Source organism: Bacillus rossius, chromosome 1 (genome assembly GCF_032445375.1).
Source record: "Bacillus rossius redtenbacheri isolate Brsri chromosome 1, Brsri_v3, whole genome shotgun sequence".
Taxonomy (NCBI): domain Eukaryota; kingdom Metazoa; phylum Arthropoda; class Insecta; order Phasmatodea; family Bacillidae; genus Bacillus; species Bacillus rossius.
Genome location: NC_086330.1, coordinates 211,049,410 through 211,066,691, shown reverse-complemented (window position 1 = coordinate 211,066,691; position 17,282 = coordinate 211,049,410). Strand labels below are relative to the sequence as shown.

The following is a 17,282-nucleotide window of genomic DNA, read 5'->3' as shown; positions in this document are numbered from 1 at the left end:
AATAAGTATTTTATATTTGTAATTGGTTAATTCTTTTAAATTAGGAAAACTTAGCAATTGAGAATATATAATAATATTATTTTTTTAGATTTCAATGGCTGTCAGTAGTTTTATATTTTACGTAAATATATTACTTCAATGCTGATTAACAACATGTGAAAACTAGGCTTGAATGATACTGAGCCATCTTTATATAATGTGAAAATTTTAACGTTGCCATTTTTTCACAGAAATGTAAAATTACCATAGTTGAAACTGATGATGCCATTTTTTATTTGCTGAATCGCTAGAGAAATGTATTTTATTGGCATTTAATTTCAATATTTTTATCACAACTTCCTTTATTTTATTCAGCAAACGGCAAAGTTTACTGGAAACAACGGAAAGCAACTTCGAGGTACCTCAAGTTCCTGATACCAGCTGCGAACTGATTGACAGCGCCGATCCCACCGATCCCAACCATAGTGAACCGTGACTACTCAAGCAAAAATGCTACTTCATTTCTTTGTAGGCCTACTCAATGACGTGGGAACCGGGGAGAGGGGTTACACCCCTCTCCTGAAAACCGAGTGGGGAAGCGAAATGGTAACATGCTGGACGCGCATTCGGGAGGACACGGGTTCTATTCCCGGTCGAGTGATTACGGCTTCGGGCACGGATCTCCGTGTCATGACACTACCGCTGCCAGATGAATAGGTCAGCGACGACTCCAAAGAGAAATATATATAGAGGTTGGTACTAAATTTACAGGAAAGACGCCTTATTTCTTGAAGTAAAGATATATCTTTATATATCTATATATATATATAATGTGAATTTAATCGGGAAACTACATTGTAGCCAATGGTATTATATTAATCTGGCAATATGTAATTCGTATGTTTCACAGGCGTCAGGATGATATATAAGTTGAAGCATTTCATAAAAATAAAGCCGTATAAATTTCACAAAATTTGGTCTCACAGTAATCTTCATATTTAATGTTTGTAACTTGATGCCTTTCAAAGCTCAACCAAAAAGAAATCATATTTATATATTTTGTTTGAGAAGCTTTACATAGCATCCGCCATTTTTTGGGAACAAATGCGTATCTTTTATGTTAGTAATATACTGTAAACCTTACCTACCTATGCAATTTTAAGACTATTAATTATTAGACTTTATAAATTTGCGATTAATACTGGTCAGCTATAGTATACATTTATGTGGCAATACTAGTTTTAGGTCGACTGTGACCGTATATCTCGTTCACTGAAATGAAATTTTTTAATGTTATCCTATTTTAACGCTGAGGCAGTTTGGAATTCAGAAATATGTGTAACACTAACTTATTGCCCAGTGTACTACTTGAAATAACTCAGATATAAAGCGTGGCGTTAGTTTTTTTCATGAATCTGACGGGGAAAAAAGAAAAAGAAAAGATAAAGAACTCTTTGAAACATTTCTTGAAATACAGATATCTCGAGCTGCATACATTAACAGGTTTTGGACTTAGGCTGATGACAGAACATTCAAAGTTTGGTATTCACCTTGAAATGTGGATTTTCGCTCAAAATTTGCTTATTTCCTTTTAAATGACCATTGCCATCAAACCTTTTCTAATTTTTCCCCATTTTTCTTATTTTCCTTTAACACCCCTTCCCCCCAAAAATAGCGTTGGGCTTATAGAGGCTGCAGATTAAAATATCACCTCATTTTACTAGCTACTTCCTACTACATAAGTATTTAAAAAATAATTTACTTTTTTTATATTTAGGTCGTCACAGGTCGTAACATAGGTACACTGTTCTACAGCCTGTGCCACCACATGAACTACCTATTTTTTCCATTTCTTCTTTTGTAGAAGACGGTGGAAGTTCATCTGTGCTGAAGAAACGATTGTGTTGCCAAACAAAATAGATTTTCATGTGACACTGTTTGCAGAAACCTCAGAAAACACAAGGAAAGAGGTATGTCTAATTAACACTAAATGTACTGATGTTTGGTGTGAACACAATGCATATAACGTAAAAGAATATTAATATGTGGCGTAAATTAATTCTTCAGTTAACTTTTTTTTTGGTTGGCATAACAGCTATGTTATAGGTTAAGCATTATTTGGTTAAACATATTACAGATGTAAAATGCTCTATGCCCTGATGATGCTCTAATATAATAGGCCTACAACAATTAAAGTGGACATAGCAAATTCTTCAATTAAATGATATTTTCGTTTTGTTGGTATACATATTTTGTTATATCTTGTATTACTTTGTTAAAGAGAATGTCTTTAATGTTCACACTCTTACTATTTTCGGTGGAAATTAAAACATCATTTGTTTTAATCGCCTTAAAATTCAATTAATTTAGCTTTCAATATATTTTTTTTCGGAATCTTACTTTTGTTTGCATAAGTTTAATGTAAGTGTTTTTCATTTTTTACTACTATTTAATATTTTTCAAAAGCATAATGTTTTTTCTTCTGTTTTCTCGAATGTTCCTTTTTGGCACTTAGCCCCTAACTAAAATGTTAAGTTTTCAATTATCTACGAAAATTGACAAATAATTCCTTCAATTGTACGGCCTAGTCATCTTGGAATGACCTACTGGTGAGTTTGAGACTGTTTTATACCATAATGTAATTTTAACTCCATGAACAGTTGAAATGGTTTGTGCAAACGTATGTATGTGCAAAAATGAAAACCTTTTATACCTATCATATTAAAAACCTAGGAATAAGGCCCATTCAGTGTTTGCGCTAATTTATTGTTTGCGTCAAACGTAACATTTAGTAACCTTGGACGTTGTTGTTTGTATTACAAATTGTGTTACCAACATGGTTACAAACTATAATTCAAAATACAACACTCAGCTCTTGTTATTTTCAGAATGGTTACTCGTCTAAGGTCAATGAACCCATGATGTCCCATGTCTTTAAAGTTAAATAATTGCTCAAAATAAATTAGATACAAATTAGGCCTACTTGAAATTCCATTTAATAAAACATAAAACATTAAAGATTTATAGTTTCGGCGTTCAGTTCAGTTTTCTAGGTTCAGTGTAAGGCTGAATATGAATAGCAGAACGTGTTAACCATTGGCTGTAGGGAGTTTCTTTCTAAGTTTTTCATAATGTATATGTTTATAAAGAGAATAATAGCATATACAGATAATTCCAGCTCCACCTCCTCAAATAAATACAAGGCATCAGCAGGTGAATTTCAAATTTGTTTTGTGAAGTTCTTTGTGAAAATTGAACCACATATCGTGCCGTACAAATTTTTTTTTGAAAACCACCATTCAAAAGGTAAAAGGATCTGGCTCCTAAATTAACGATACATAGGCTATTTGTCCCTAATATTTCTGAAGATGCTAATTTAGGTCTTATCGGCAGTAAGAACACTCAGAATTGTAATATAAGTAAAATTATTCTCTTTCTATTATTTGAGGAAAAAAGAAGTCCCTAAACTAACTTTGGCTATAAACAATGTGGAAAACTGAGGTGCCTCATAATTTTGGGTCGGGTCGGTAATGGACAAGAACTTAACTTCATGCAATATTTTCGTAACAGTATTATTATATGTCATGGAATTTGCTTTCAAAGGTATGGTTAGAATTTTTTTCGCAAAGCGATTATATATCAGAGATAGATTTCTGGATATTTTCTGAAGTAATTTTGTGTGAGACGAGACAAACACCTGTTGAGTTCTATATTCAGATCATATGTATTTTACTGATTGAATTATACGATAATACAATAAAAACTATTTTAGTAGATACTTAAATAAATAGAAGCACAATGTGTCCTTCAAACAGCGAAATATGATGTGTATGATGCGACAACGAATAAAAGAGCGTTCACAGATTTTCCTCTGCGCATCCACAGACTTCCCCTACCACGGTGGGAAAAAAGGGGTGGCAAACCAACCCGTCACGCCTGAGCCCGTCTTACACGAACACCAACGGCGTACTTATGCATTTCATTTCATCATTTGACCACAGTGGCAACTAAATTGCGCCTCACAGTTTTTAAATTAGTTTTCCAGATCAAAGTCTATTTCCCTCATGGCATAGCATTATTGTTATTGTTTTCCCCATTTTGATGTTTAATTTCTTGATGGTGTTTTGATTGAAGATTCATGTATCGACTCGTCGTTTAAATCACAAACATTTAACACTTTTAATATATATATATATATATATATATATATATATATATATATATATATATATAAAGGCTCATTCAAATGCATGGCTAAAAAAATTTAGATTCACCGAGTCTAATTTATTATGTAGGAAGTTAAAAATTATATTTGCGCAAAGATTATACCGAAGTGGTTTAGAATCCATTTTAAATGTAAGTACTGCTTCAAAACATTGAAACAGGCATAGAAAATAACCACTTCGTAAACAAGGAATAAAGATAGCCCACAATTAACATACTCACCTATTCCGAATCACAAAGACTGCTTTCCTCACTGTCTGTATCGCTTGCAGTGTCCGTGTCTCTTGAACATCCGACATTTATTATTATTTTATCAATTTCAATGTCAATTCTCCTGTCACTGCTAACATAGTCCAATATTTTTCACATGCTTGCAACACTCTTTCCATTTGTCCACAGAATAGATACTGAACAATTCCTCACACAATTTTCTTTTATCATCTAGCGATGAAGAGATTCCTTCCCGAATTTTGTTTTTGATGTCTGCCCATACCAGATCAGTCGGATTCAAATCAGCATGGTATGGAGGCAGGCGAATGACATCATAGCCACACTCCATGATTAACGCAACTATTTTTAATTGTTTCTTTACTGGCGCACTTTTTACTAAAAGCAGAAGACTCTCTTTGGTCATTGTTAAAGAGAATGGAATATTGTTTTTTGCTAGCCAGTTTTGTATGTCTTGTTTTAAGGATGATGCTGTAGGTTTTTTGTTTAGCTGTGCATTATGATAACTGGCGTTGTCCAGAACTACAACACATTTTTCAGGTAAATTTGGCAGTAATTTACTTTACACCCACATTGAAAAATTTTCAAAATTCATATCATCGTGGTAGTCTCCAGATTTTTGTTTTGACTTAAAAATAAGTAAATCATTCGGAACAAAGCCTTCTTCTCCACCCGCATGAACAATAATTAATCTTGGACCTTTCCCAATGGATTCTGTGACGCCTATTTCCGTATCTGACTGCCAACAAGAACTTACGCTGTGTGTAGCATGAACATAAGTTTCGTCAACATAAACTACGGTTCTGCCAGCCTCACGTAACTCACGCATTTGTTCAAGATAGCGCCCTCTCCAAGCAGCTATTTCTGGCTTTTCAATCAAAATCTTTCTCTTCGATTGACACTTTTCCAGCGAAACACTAACCTATTCAACAACTTTCGCAAGTATTCCCTGCTACAGTTCAAAACATTGTCTTCTTGCAAAGCCTTAGTCAACTTATTTAATGTCCTTACTGTATAAAACTCTTGAATTTTTCTCCGCACGGCACCACATGTAAAATCGTCTACTTCGATTATTTTCCTATGCTCTGTTTTCTTACGCGTCGGTGTCGAAAAAGCTAAACTGGTTTTGCTCGTTAATTTCGCCTTACCTTCTGCTAGAATTCGTCTATCTGTTGATACTGAGACACCTGTTGCAGCACTTGTTTTTTCAGAGACATTGTACGTCAATTTATACAACTGTTTTTGTCTACTGAGATGTGTTGCAACATTGTAAACAATCTCACGAGCTTTTCCCCGCACTGGCGTGCTAGATTTAACACGTGATTTAAATCCCGAAGTAGAAGCCATTACGTAGATCGGTTCGTGTAATACGGACTGCGAGACAGCCGAGCGCGAAGGTGTTTTCAGCCAGACAGCGGCTCCATTACTAACCCCCTCCACTTCCTGACGCGCTCATCATGTGACTGTCTGCTGGCAGTGAGATCTGCCCAGGTTCTTTTCCTTGTTGTCGCACTATAGCTTGCATGGTAAATATTTTTTCTTTGTGAAGATCAATCTCCAAGTTTTGTCCTTCGTAATGGTGTAATAAATTTCCTTCCATTCTGATGGTATATTCGGAATTTTGCAGTCTTCACAAATATTAGTATTCATTGATAAAGGTTTCTCCCATTCTTTATGTAATACTAAATGCAGAATAAACATAATGGTAATGATGTTATCTTATTCAGGACTTTATTTTACTTTAAGATGCTATAATCGTATTGCAATCTACAGAACGAGATACCTGAGGTCGAATTTCTCAAAATTAATAATGACTTCGGGAACATAATGAAAAACATATTCTTATTGAGATGCTTGAAATAGACAATGCAAAATACATTTTTTTACAAATGTGATGAATAACCTCTTGTAATAGAAAATGAATGCTCTTTTACATCAGGAACAGATACAGTAACAATTCCTCTTCATGGAGTTAGAATGGTAGAAATAGAATACTTCCTGAAAAGAATCACTGAAATCTCAAATCACAATCCACACTGTGGATGTTCTTTGCTCAATATGAATGTTTATAAGGAACTTTTGTAATGTATTGTAATATGTGTAATCAAAAATTCACTTACGTACAGAGGATCCAGTTAAAGACAAGACACATTTAGATGTAAATTCAAGAGCCGTTGCTGGGATGATGAGTATAGGCGGAGGTCATTCGCATATCGAAGAGTTTTGCTCATCTATAGGTATTCCTGTCATGTCATCCAAAACTTATACCAAGGTTCGCAAAAAAATATGTAATGCATGGGAGAAAGCTGCCCTACAAGAAATGGAGAAGGCAATAAGAGAAGAAGCAGCTTTAGCAGTAGAGAGAGATGTGAGTGCAGATGGTACTCCTATTTTAACTGTTGTAGCAAATGGTTGCTGGTCAAAACGTTCATATAGATGTCAATACAATGCTCTTTATGGTGTTACAGCAATAGTGGGGTATTCTACAAAAAAAAAGTTCTGTTTATGGGAGTTAGAAAAAAGTTTTGCTTTGTCTGTAGTCGAAGTCTTGATGTAGAGATTCCTGCCCACACCAGCTACAAAAACTGGACTGGCAGCTCAGCAAGTATGGAAGCAAGTATTATCGTAGAGGGATTTAAACAAAGTGAAACTGTACATGGTGTTATATTTGGTAAGCTTATAGCCGATGGAGACAGCAGTTGCTACACAAAAATTCTGGAAGCTAGACCCTATGCAAAGATAACAGTAGAAAAAATTGATTGCCGTAATCACCTCCTGAGGAATTACTGCAATAAATTGAAAGTACTGTGCGAGCAGGCAAAAATTGCAAAACCAACACTCAGAAAAAATGTACGAAGTAAGATTTTGAAACTGCGAGGGGCCATCACCGAAGCTATTAAAAATTATGTGTAAGTAATGGGTAAATTTACACTTACTTTGTTGGATGCAATTTAATAACAAAAGAGAGTTCTTTACACATACAAATGTGGATTATAATACACTCGATCATGTGAGGGTAGAAATACGCATACATTGGTGAAGATACAGCTGCCACCTACATTGGTGTAAAATTATATATTTGTTATATTTTGTACAAATGACTGGTGAAAGTACTATTTTTTTTGGTAAAAAGGCTTTCATTAAGCTGAATAGTGTTACGTGAAATCCGCCAAATTTCTATGACCCTATAATCGTTTCATTATGTAAAGGTTTTTAAAAAGCGCACGGGCTTAGCAAAACCAGTACAATTATTACATAAAATTTTTTTGTAAGGAATACTTTATAATGACAATTATCTCAGTGTTTATAAATTGACAGTAAAAACCTATGTAAATACAATATTTCATTAAAAAGATCCTGTGTTTGTACTCACTCTAGAACTGCTGCTGTTGTAGCTATCAGCACACATTTTTTATAAATGTAACTTAATGGAATTAGTTTATTGGTTTAAAATTTGCCAATTCTAATAGGTCTTTAGAAAAGTAGAATTTTGGTTTGTTGTATCATGTAAACATATATGTTGTCTGAAATATTAGTGTTGTATTTATTTTTGTTAACTCCTTAATACGAAATTTTAGGAAAAAATTAAAACATGGAAGGTAAAATTAAGGAGAGAAAAAGGGGTGACATGTGTTTTCAAACAATCTTATATATCTCAATAATCTGGAGACTATCGCTTTTTTTTTGGTTGCATAATATTGCCTAAATAAACGCACGTTCCCTTACCTAACTTTTCGAATTTTCTAAATTTAACAATAATTAGAGATGTGAAAAGAAGAAAAAAATTACAGAACTCCCGAAAGTGAACGTGGTAATGGAGAAACGATTCAAAAGTTGTTAATTTTTTGCTAATCTATCAATAAATATACCTCATTGGGGAGCGTTCAAGTATTACGTAACGAATTTGGGGGGAGGGGGGTCTTGTAAAACGTTACGATGCGTTACAGGGGTGGGAGGGGGGGGGTTTGACCTACGCGTTACGTCACATTGTTTTTTTTTTTTTTAAACCCTTCAGAACGGTCGCGTAGAGACAGATTCTTTCAAGCATTTTTTAAACCTTTTTTTTTTCTCAAAATTTCAAATGGCATGATAACTTATTTTTTTTTTACCTACACAAAATTGCTTCTGCTTGCTTTACAGGATTACAGAGTGTTTTTTTTAACTCCAAACGTAAAGCAAAAATATATATTTATCAACAGCTGTGATAGTTTTTCTCGTCACTCCAGTAAAGTAGTTAAAACAAAAAATACCGCTATTCGTATGGTTTCGTTATACTTCGGTTGTCAACGTAGACTCCAATCGCCATATTAGAAATTATGTAGGTATTGATATTCACAATACACGGTTTTCTATGTGTGAGATTTTCTCTCATCACAACAGTAATGTTGTGGTACGAAAGACGATTGGTCTGAAGGGTTAATAAAACTACTAGTGAATTAAAATCTCCCAAGTTTGCAACCCTTTTCGTTTATTTTTTACGGGGGATTCCCGATTGAATTGTTCGTATTTTGTTCTCCCAAGATGGCAACCCTTTTCGTTTATGTGCTCCAAGCACTTGGCCGACTGTATGAAAATTGACAACTACGATGTTTCGGCGGAATATAGAAACCCTGAAGATAGCTTGCAGGATCCAGCAGAACCTAATATGGCGTGGTATAGCGCTCACGTCCGTGAATCGGAATATTTCTTGCAAGTTATTAAATGCGCGAATGAATCCTGCTGTTCCCGCTTGAGGAGTGAATTAAAATCTGTCTTTCCAGAAACTTTCCTGCCGCCACCCTGCCCAATCCTTCAAACCACAAACAAGCTCGTGGTACCTAGTCAGATAGACAAAATATCATGCAAGTTTTCGCCACTTCTTGTGAGGTTGTCTGTTGATCTGTCGCCTCCTCTAGAAGGGTTTAGCAGATGCCTTACGATTTATTTTGTCCATCGGTACAATCCGACCTAAAGAACCGAGTATGTTCAACCTGTGGGATTTATTTTACATCCCACAAGAGTGTGCAAATGCACAATCGTTTCATGCATGGCAAGACTGCCCAACACCTTCATGAAAGTCGAGTACGGCCACAGCGACTTGCTGCAAGAAGGGCAAATGAGCTTCTCTGCATTGTGCGTCGCTGTGAAACATCGTCTGAGGATGCCGATTGGCTTGACGAAGACGAAGTTGATGCAAGCGGGTTAACAATTCCGGAACCCTCTTCGTCTGCTCTCCGGATGCCAGTAATGAAAGAATCTGAGTGGCTGGCAAGCCCATGGACAGAGGAGCAGTAAAACTCCAATTGAATTGTTTTTTTTTTTTACAATCTACTTATTTTTATTATGGCTAATTTTATTTTAAATGTTCTTCGTTTTCGTTCGATCGTATTCTTAAATACGATTATATTTTGACAAATATGTTTTATTTCAGTTTTTTTATGTTTGTAATTGCATTGCCAAAGGTAAAAATAATTATTATAAATAAAATTTGTTATTTGATTTTAATAGCTTTATTAGTAAAACGCTAAAATAGGAGAATGCGTGAGAAGAAAAATGGCGGATAAAGCAAAAAGTGTGTAAGGCAGGGCTAAGTCAGGAAAACGACGTAATTAAATGTATGATTGCTAAATGTATGATTGAAAAGTAAAAATTTATTAGGACAAAAAAAACATTAGAAAGCTCTTGCTTTTAAAAACAAGACATTTCAAATGTTAATAAATAACATTAAAGCGATTAAAACAATAACAAAGGTATTTTAGTGACTTATTCCGGTACGTTACGCCACATAATTGTAACTTTAGGTAAAAATGGTCACGTAACGTTTTACTAGGGGGGGAGGGTACAGAAAAACGTTACGGCGCGTTACATTGGGGGGAGGGGGGGTCAAAAATATCAAAAAATTGCGTTACGTAATACTTGAACGCTCCCTTGGGACTGGGCCAGTTTAGAGACAATAAATCTGACAACCACGTTGATCCATTGGTTTCCACGAGCGTTAAAAAAAAAAAAAAAAATTACCATACGGTCGTTACTGGGATAGCGAGCGAGAGGCGCTGTACCTGCCGCCGCGACAGTCCGCCAGACCCTCGCTCTCGGGTGCCTAGCGGACAATGACGGAGGGGAAGGGACAAGCCGGGCGGCTCGCACCCCCACCACTGCAACATTCTTTAGGTGCGTCACTAGGGTAGACCACGCCCCCGACCCTACACCACGCCTCCCGGACTGCTCGAACACGTGGCATGGAGAGCTCTTCTCGCGGAGACCATACGCCCAAAGGACCCTTAAGGGGAGGGGAGGTGGTCGACGAAGTGTGACATTGTGTGACAAGGGGTAGGAGGCGTCATAAGCTTCGTGATGTCACATGTCCAAATATAAAATATTGAAATGCGAAACTTTAAATGTAAGCGAAAAATGTTTGATTTAATGTTATTTTGTTTAAAACATATTTTTAATGAGAGTAAAAATAATTTTAAAACTGCTGTTTTAATTAAATTAGTTCAATATATAAAATTGGAAAATTTGTGACGTCACACCATCTGTGACAAGTCCCGGGTGGGGGTGGGGGGCAAAAAAATCATGATTCGAGTGACAATTTATGGATGGCCCCTTTTAAGTGTACACATGCGTCTCTCAAAGCTCGTTGTTTTACCATCTGAGCGGGTGAAAAAATTTTATGTGTTAGAATACGATTGTAAAAAGTGAAAAACTGTAGATTTTTATAACATTATTTAATGTGAAGGTTTAATTTTGGAAGTAACTTGGAACACTTAAACTAAACAAAAATTTATTTCCCCATAGAACTCAAGGAGACTGTATTGCGTTTTTATAATATTTTGTGTTTGTGAATACTCGAATTATATTTCATACAAACCAGCACGAATATCTGCGTAAGTTTCATTCTGTCCTTTGTCTTGAGAATCCGTTTGCCCGTAAATTGTTCCCCCCCAACTTGGCAACTTATCTCCCCTTCCCCAGTGACGCACGGGTTTCCTGCCCCACCCCACCCCAGCACATTTCAGGTACTGTCCGCGCCAGGAATGGTGGCACTTGAGCTCCCTAGTCCTCGGGCTAATGGGAGGGCACGACCACCCGCAGCGACGGACGACAACAGTAACGGCGTGGCCGTATATTCTCTTACATGAAAACATTTGTCCGCGCCAGGAATGGTGGCACTCGGTCACATTAGTCCTCGGATCAGAGGGTACGATCATCTGTAGCGAGGACGATAGTAGTAACGGCCTGGTCATATATTCCGTTACATGAATATATTTATAAATGTTTCACAGTAAATGTTGATATACACCTGTACCATGTGACCATAATCATTGACTTTACAACAGCTTTCAAGACAAGGTACTAATTTGTTCCAGTAAAAAAAAAAAAAAACATCGAATATTAAACATAATTTAAAATACTAAACATTTATGTCACATCGAAATGTAAACAAAACATTCATCACGGTACTGCATTACTGCGCAGCTGAAATGTCCCTACAGTCTTTGTATTGCTATGCAATACAAAGTGTCTTAGGCATTGCTGTCTCTTGTGCAATCAAATATCCTAATAACACATATCTTACAATGCATTAACATTTTGTCAATACTATATAATAATCTTCTTAAAACACAATTTAATTGATATCGAAAATATGGTAGTGCAATTAAAAATGTGATAACATGAATGGTAAAATAATAATAATAAGGCTGAAAGTGTAGCATTACAAATGCTATAAATAAAAAATACCAACGAATTAAATACGATTCAGAAATGTATGAGTGAAATACCAAGCTACGCTGATAGAGATATATTTCAAATATAATGTTGTTTCAAACGTACAAAATGTGTTGCACGTGTCAGGAAACTCACAATGGACTTGCCAAAACACTGTCGTTACTTTCACAGGATGTAGAACAGTAACCATCACTGTTTTCGGCACTGTTTTCACTACCCTCACCGGTATCACTATCTTCACTGTCGTTCCCAATGATGATGAAATATTCGTCTTGAATATCGTCCATTAATGGGTCTTTCTTGCAATAATTGTCTTCCGTGTTCTGTACGTGTTGGCAGTAGCCCTCCCAGTCACTGCAGCTAATATAATCTTTGAATATATATACTGTATAGAAGTCGCAAGTGGATAGGATTTACTCTACGTTTTTCAGGAGCGTATGATGAGCAGCTTGGGAACTTCACCGCTGCAATTCGCTGCCATAACGCCCTGTATCGTCTTAGTTGTTATTTACACGTTAGAGCGCAGCACTGTCGCCCGCTGTCATTCCCCGCACCCCCCACCTATCATTCACTGCAGCTCAAGGTCGTTCAACGGGAGGGGGAAGGGGTGTTTGAAGAGTTCGACACTTGTCCGCTAGGGACCACCACAAGTCGATGCCCTAGAGATGGTGGCGATTGCGGCGGTGAATTAACCAACTACCTCAAACCGTATTAGAAATTTTAACCTGGGCTGGCGACTTCTATACAGTAGGTATATATATTCAAAGATATAATTCATAGCTTGTGTGGTTTGAATTTGCAATGATTGGAGAGAGAGAGACAATTCACCAGTGGTGTTATTTTCTCGCACTAGACGTTTAAGTTTTGCCCAAGCGAGCTCTATAGCATTCAATTCACACATGTAGGGTGGTAATCTGATAGCCCGATGACCATGAGTTGCTAATAGGTGATCAACTCTAAACCTTTTTGTTTGTGGTCGATGTCTGTCCAGCAGATCTAGTAGCTCTGTTTTACTCATAGTCACATTACATTCGACCCCATTTCTATTAAGCTATCCCACTATTTCTCGTTTAACATCGTATTTTGATGGTGGCTTGTCCACTTGTTTGGAAAGCCTACATTTCACAAAGGGTTGAGGACCAACCCGAACATGCCCGAAGACTTCACCTTCGGCCAACTTCGTGACTTTGTTTTTATTTTCATAACAGCACGACCATGTTGGTGGATATCAAAAACACTTATTAATAATAATTGTGAGGTTAAGTGTTTAATTCATAGAAAGAAAGTGCATATTTTGTAATAATCTTAAGATTATTATTCACTGTTATATTACAAGTATTCGTTATGTTCAGGATCTTTCAACGCACTAAATTAAAACAGCAAGCATCATGTACCTCGGGATCAAGTGAAAAACTTGGATATGAGATACTGAACTTTAACTAACTTTCAGATTTGCGTGTAAATTAAGAGATATGTATCATCATTTAGTTCATATTTTCTCTCTACACGTTTTAAAGTTTAGCCTAGGTTGACGTAATTTTTTTCGTATCACGTGTCCAAATTGATCCCTTGGTTTTGTGGTACAAGATGCTTGCTGTTTTAATTTGTTACGTCGAAAGAGTATGGACATAACAAATACTAGAACATCACAAGACAAACAAATTATCTCAGGTGTTGTGAAATAATTTCTTTTGTAACTGTTTTACATTCATATATAAATTGTAATAACACAAGTTAGTATGCCCATGTTCTTTCAATGTACCAAATCAAAACATCAAGCAAAATGTACCACAGGAACAATGTATACAAATCATGCCTTCTGGATCAAGGGATGAATTTGAATATGTTATACGGAACTTTTACCAATTTCACTTTCGGGACAAGTATGTATCACAATATCATTATCACATTAATGATGACATTAACATGGCACATTTATGTCATTACCATTTCTGCATTATTATGTGACTAGCATGATTATATGGGGGTTTTAGTTTGGGAGTATTCTAATGCTTGTTTTGCACAAAATATGTTTGTGTATTAAACTAGCTTTCTGGTAACGTATTTTATGCTATGGCCATGCTTATTCTAGATTTAGAACATACCTACTACAGTATATATTTTACCTGTGGTATCATATTCTATACTTAAGAACAAGCCCTACCTGTACTAGTATAATAGAACACCATACTGAAGATATATTACATTTCATTATTATTTCTCAAGATATATATCTGATGTAACAGAAGCTTATGAATGTCCTCCGTCCAAAAGTTTTTTTCCCAGTGTTTGTACTTTAAGAACGTACAGGTATGTGTGAATGCACAGGTATTATAATGTAAGCTTTAAACTTTGATTACTTGCTAACCTGTAGAAATTTAAAGTCTGTTTTCAGGATAAATTCAGGGCTATGACTAGTGTCAAAAAAAGTTTTTGTCTAATTTTTTTTTTTAGTTTGTGGAATAGGCACAACGTAAGATTATTACCCACCTCTCTTCTAACAGCAAATAAAATGCACAGAGTAATTGTATTGTTTTGCGGCTTTTAAATGAATAAAGAAAAAATTCTGAAAAACTTTTTCTCACATCCTGACATGTATCGAAATATTTCCCAAGAGAATTTTGAGGTACTTTTAAGTTGTTTATCGTATTTAAAACTGCACAAGATTTTATTAAGTTTGTTTTAATCAACAAAAGTAAGAAGAGTAAAAATTATAACTTTTTTTTTACTTCCTGATATGTTTTTCAGTCATTACCCAAGAGAGCAATACTTGCAGCAAGAAACACACAACTCCATATGTGACAAAATCTGATTATGAGGCCCTTGTTTTTATTGAAGCAAGCTTTTTGCAAGCACAGCAGGGACTCGCACATGGCGGCACTTGCAATATCGCAATCATGAATGTTAAAACTATAAAACTATTGGTAGACTGCTTGATGTAACACAGTGCTGTCTTACAAAATGATTCCAAAGCATTTCAGGAAGCAAAAGGTATTTTGTAATTTTTATTTTCTTGTTTGCAAAAAATCTGATAAACTGTAAAATTACAATGAACACAAAACACTACTACTTAATTACTATAACATTTTATAAAATCATAAACATAAACCACCTACTTTTCTGGCTGCTTGTCTTAAGTTTACACAAAAAATATTTACTGTTCTGCCATTAATCTCACTTAGTGTTGCAGCATACAGTATCGCCAAATGCAGTCACTACTACAATCACCACACGTTTATATTCTATACATCTACCTGAGAAACATTAAGAGCTAAGTGCTGTTAACTTTTGTTACCATTTGTATTTATAAGTAGTAGTAGTTTTTTTTTTAATTAATGTGTGTAGGTGCTAATTTTGCCATTGCATTAAATCACCCAAACACTCTTTGTGATGTAGGTATACGATATTTCCAATTTTTTATGTAACTGAATGTTTGACAAATATTAAAAACAAAAAAAAAATATTGAAAGCTGTGAATACATGAAGAACAGTATACATTTAAATAAGATAGGCCTACCAAAACTATTGAGCTTATCAAATTATACATATACTTACCAAATGAAATATGTTGACCATCTGGTGTGTATCATGTTGCCATGAATATTATTTTTCTGCTATATAGTTTCTGTTAAATACTACGTATTACTTTATTGCTCTACAGTTTCTGTTATGGACTTTGTCTCCAGATTGCCATTTATATGACTTATTCTCTACATTCTCAGTACTTGTAATTGTTTCTGTTTGTTGCAGGTATGTAAGGAAATTAGAAAATGAGCTGAAACATTAAACTCTTTTGACACTCCATAGAAAGGAAGAATTATTTTCTGTTTAATGCTGGCATGTGAAGACATTAGAACATTTTCTTGTCGATTAAATTCTTTGGACATTCAATGAAAATGAATTATTTTGTGAATTTTTGTTATAATAGTGCTTTTTTTATTTCACTTAGAATTTTATTTCATTGCCGGTTAATTGATAGTAACTAAGAAAGTGAAATAAATTTTTTTTTTGGAGAAATAAAGAGTATTTTTTACAACCTTATATTTCATGATTGTCTATCTTCAAAACTTACCAAACTTGGGTGATTCATATGGAAAAAATAATGCTGTCATTTAAAGGAAAGAAAAGTGTAAAGATTTTTGCTGAACGTTCATAATAAATAATTTTACCTTTTGACATGTCAGTTATCTTTAAAACACATTGTAGTTATTAGTATGTACAAGAAAGAAAGTGCAAGATTTTATGCCTTTAAAATATTAGTGTTTAAATATTCAATGTGTCTTCGTTTTTTTTCATTCCACAGCACATAAATGAATTTTTTTTATAAAGTGAACATATAAATTTAAATGTAACATGTAACCTTTTATGTGGTATCGCTTTCAAGGTACATTCACCCACTGTGTTGGTACATATCAAGTAAACCAACGAACAATTAGGAAAGCTACAATGATAGGGTTTTTTATACAGGAATGTTACGGATAAAATAATACAATGGAAAGAGATTACTGTGGACACAAAAAAAATTTAATATTTATGTTGTTTTTTTTTCATAAAAAAATATTCTTTAGTGACAATCTAGGCTGCAAATGTCTCATACATTACTTAATTTCTATACTGAACATTACCAACACAGAGCTTACACAGTAATATTTCCTCTTTACATTATACCATCAGGTGACACTACAAAGTCTCATAACATGCTATTGTTTTAAACAACCTCAGTATGTACCTTTATGGACAATTACTTTTATGGTGAGAAACATAATGTAGTAATTTGTGCATAAAATAATTGTTTATATAATTTACTTAATAGTCATGCAGTATAGCTGCACAGTATGAACCTCACAAATATAATGAAACCAGTTTTTAGTGAATGACCACAATATTAACTCTCAGCATTTTCACACACATGTCTTGAAATATTGTGGTAAATGTTTTATAGACTTTCTCACCTCTAAATCTTTTTTCTCTCGTTACCCACACATCCCTGGGTCATCTTTGCGGAGCCGGGCTTATCCCAACCGCCTTAGATTTAACCCTGCCACGTGACCACGCCGCAGGGTCGACAATTATGGAACTCGCTGACTCCAGAGGTAAGCGTTTTAATTTAATGTAGCCGTGCATATGTCTGCTGGCCCAAA

At 35.0% G+C, this 17,282-nt stretch overlaps 1 long non-coding RNA gene across 1 annotated transcript; it reads left to right on the top strand.

The window, feature by feature from the left end:
• The first annotated feature begins 253 nt into the window (after nucleotides 1–253).
• LOC134527265 (uncharacterized) lies at nucleotides 254–16,379 on the top strand. The gene is made up of 3 exons (XR_010074138.1): nucleotides 254–731; nucleotides 1,844–1,949; nucleotides 15,892–16,379. It is a non-coding gene; the product is annotated as an uncharacterized LOC134527265 (long non-coding RNA).
• The last annotated feature ends 903 nt before the right edge of the window (nucleotides 16,380–17,282 follow it).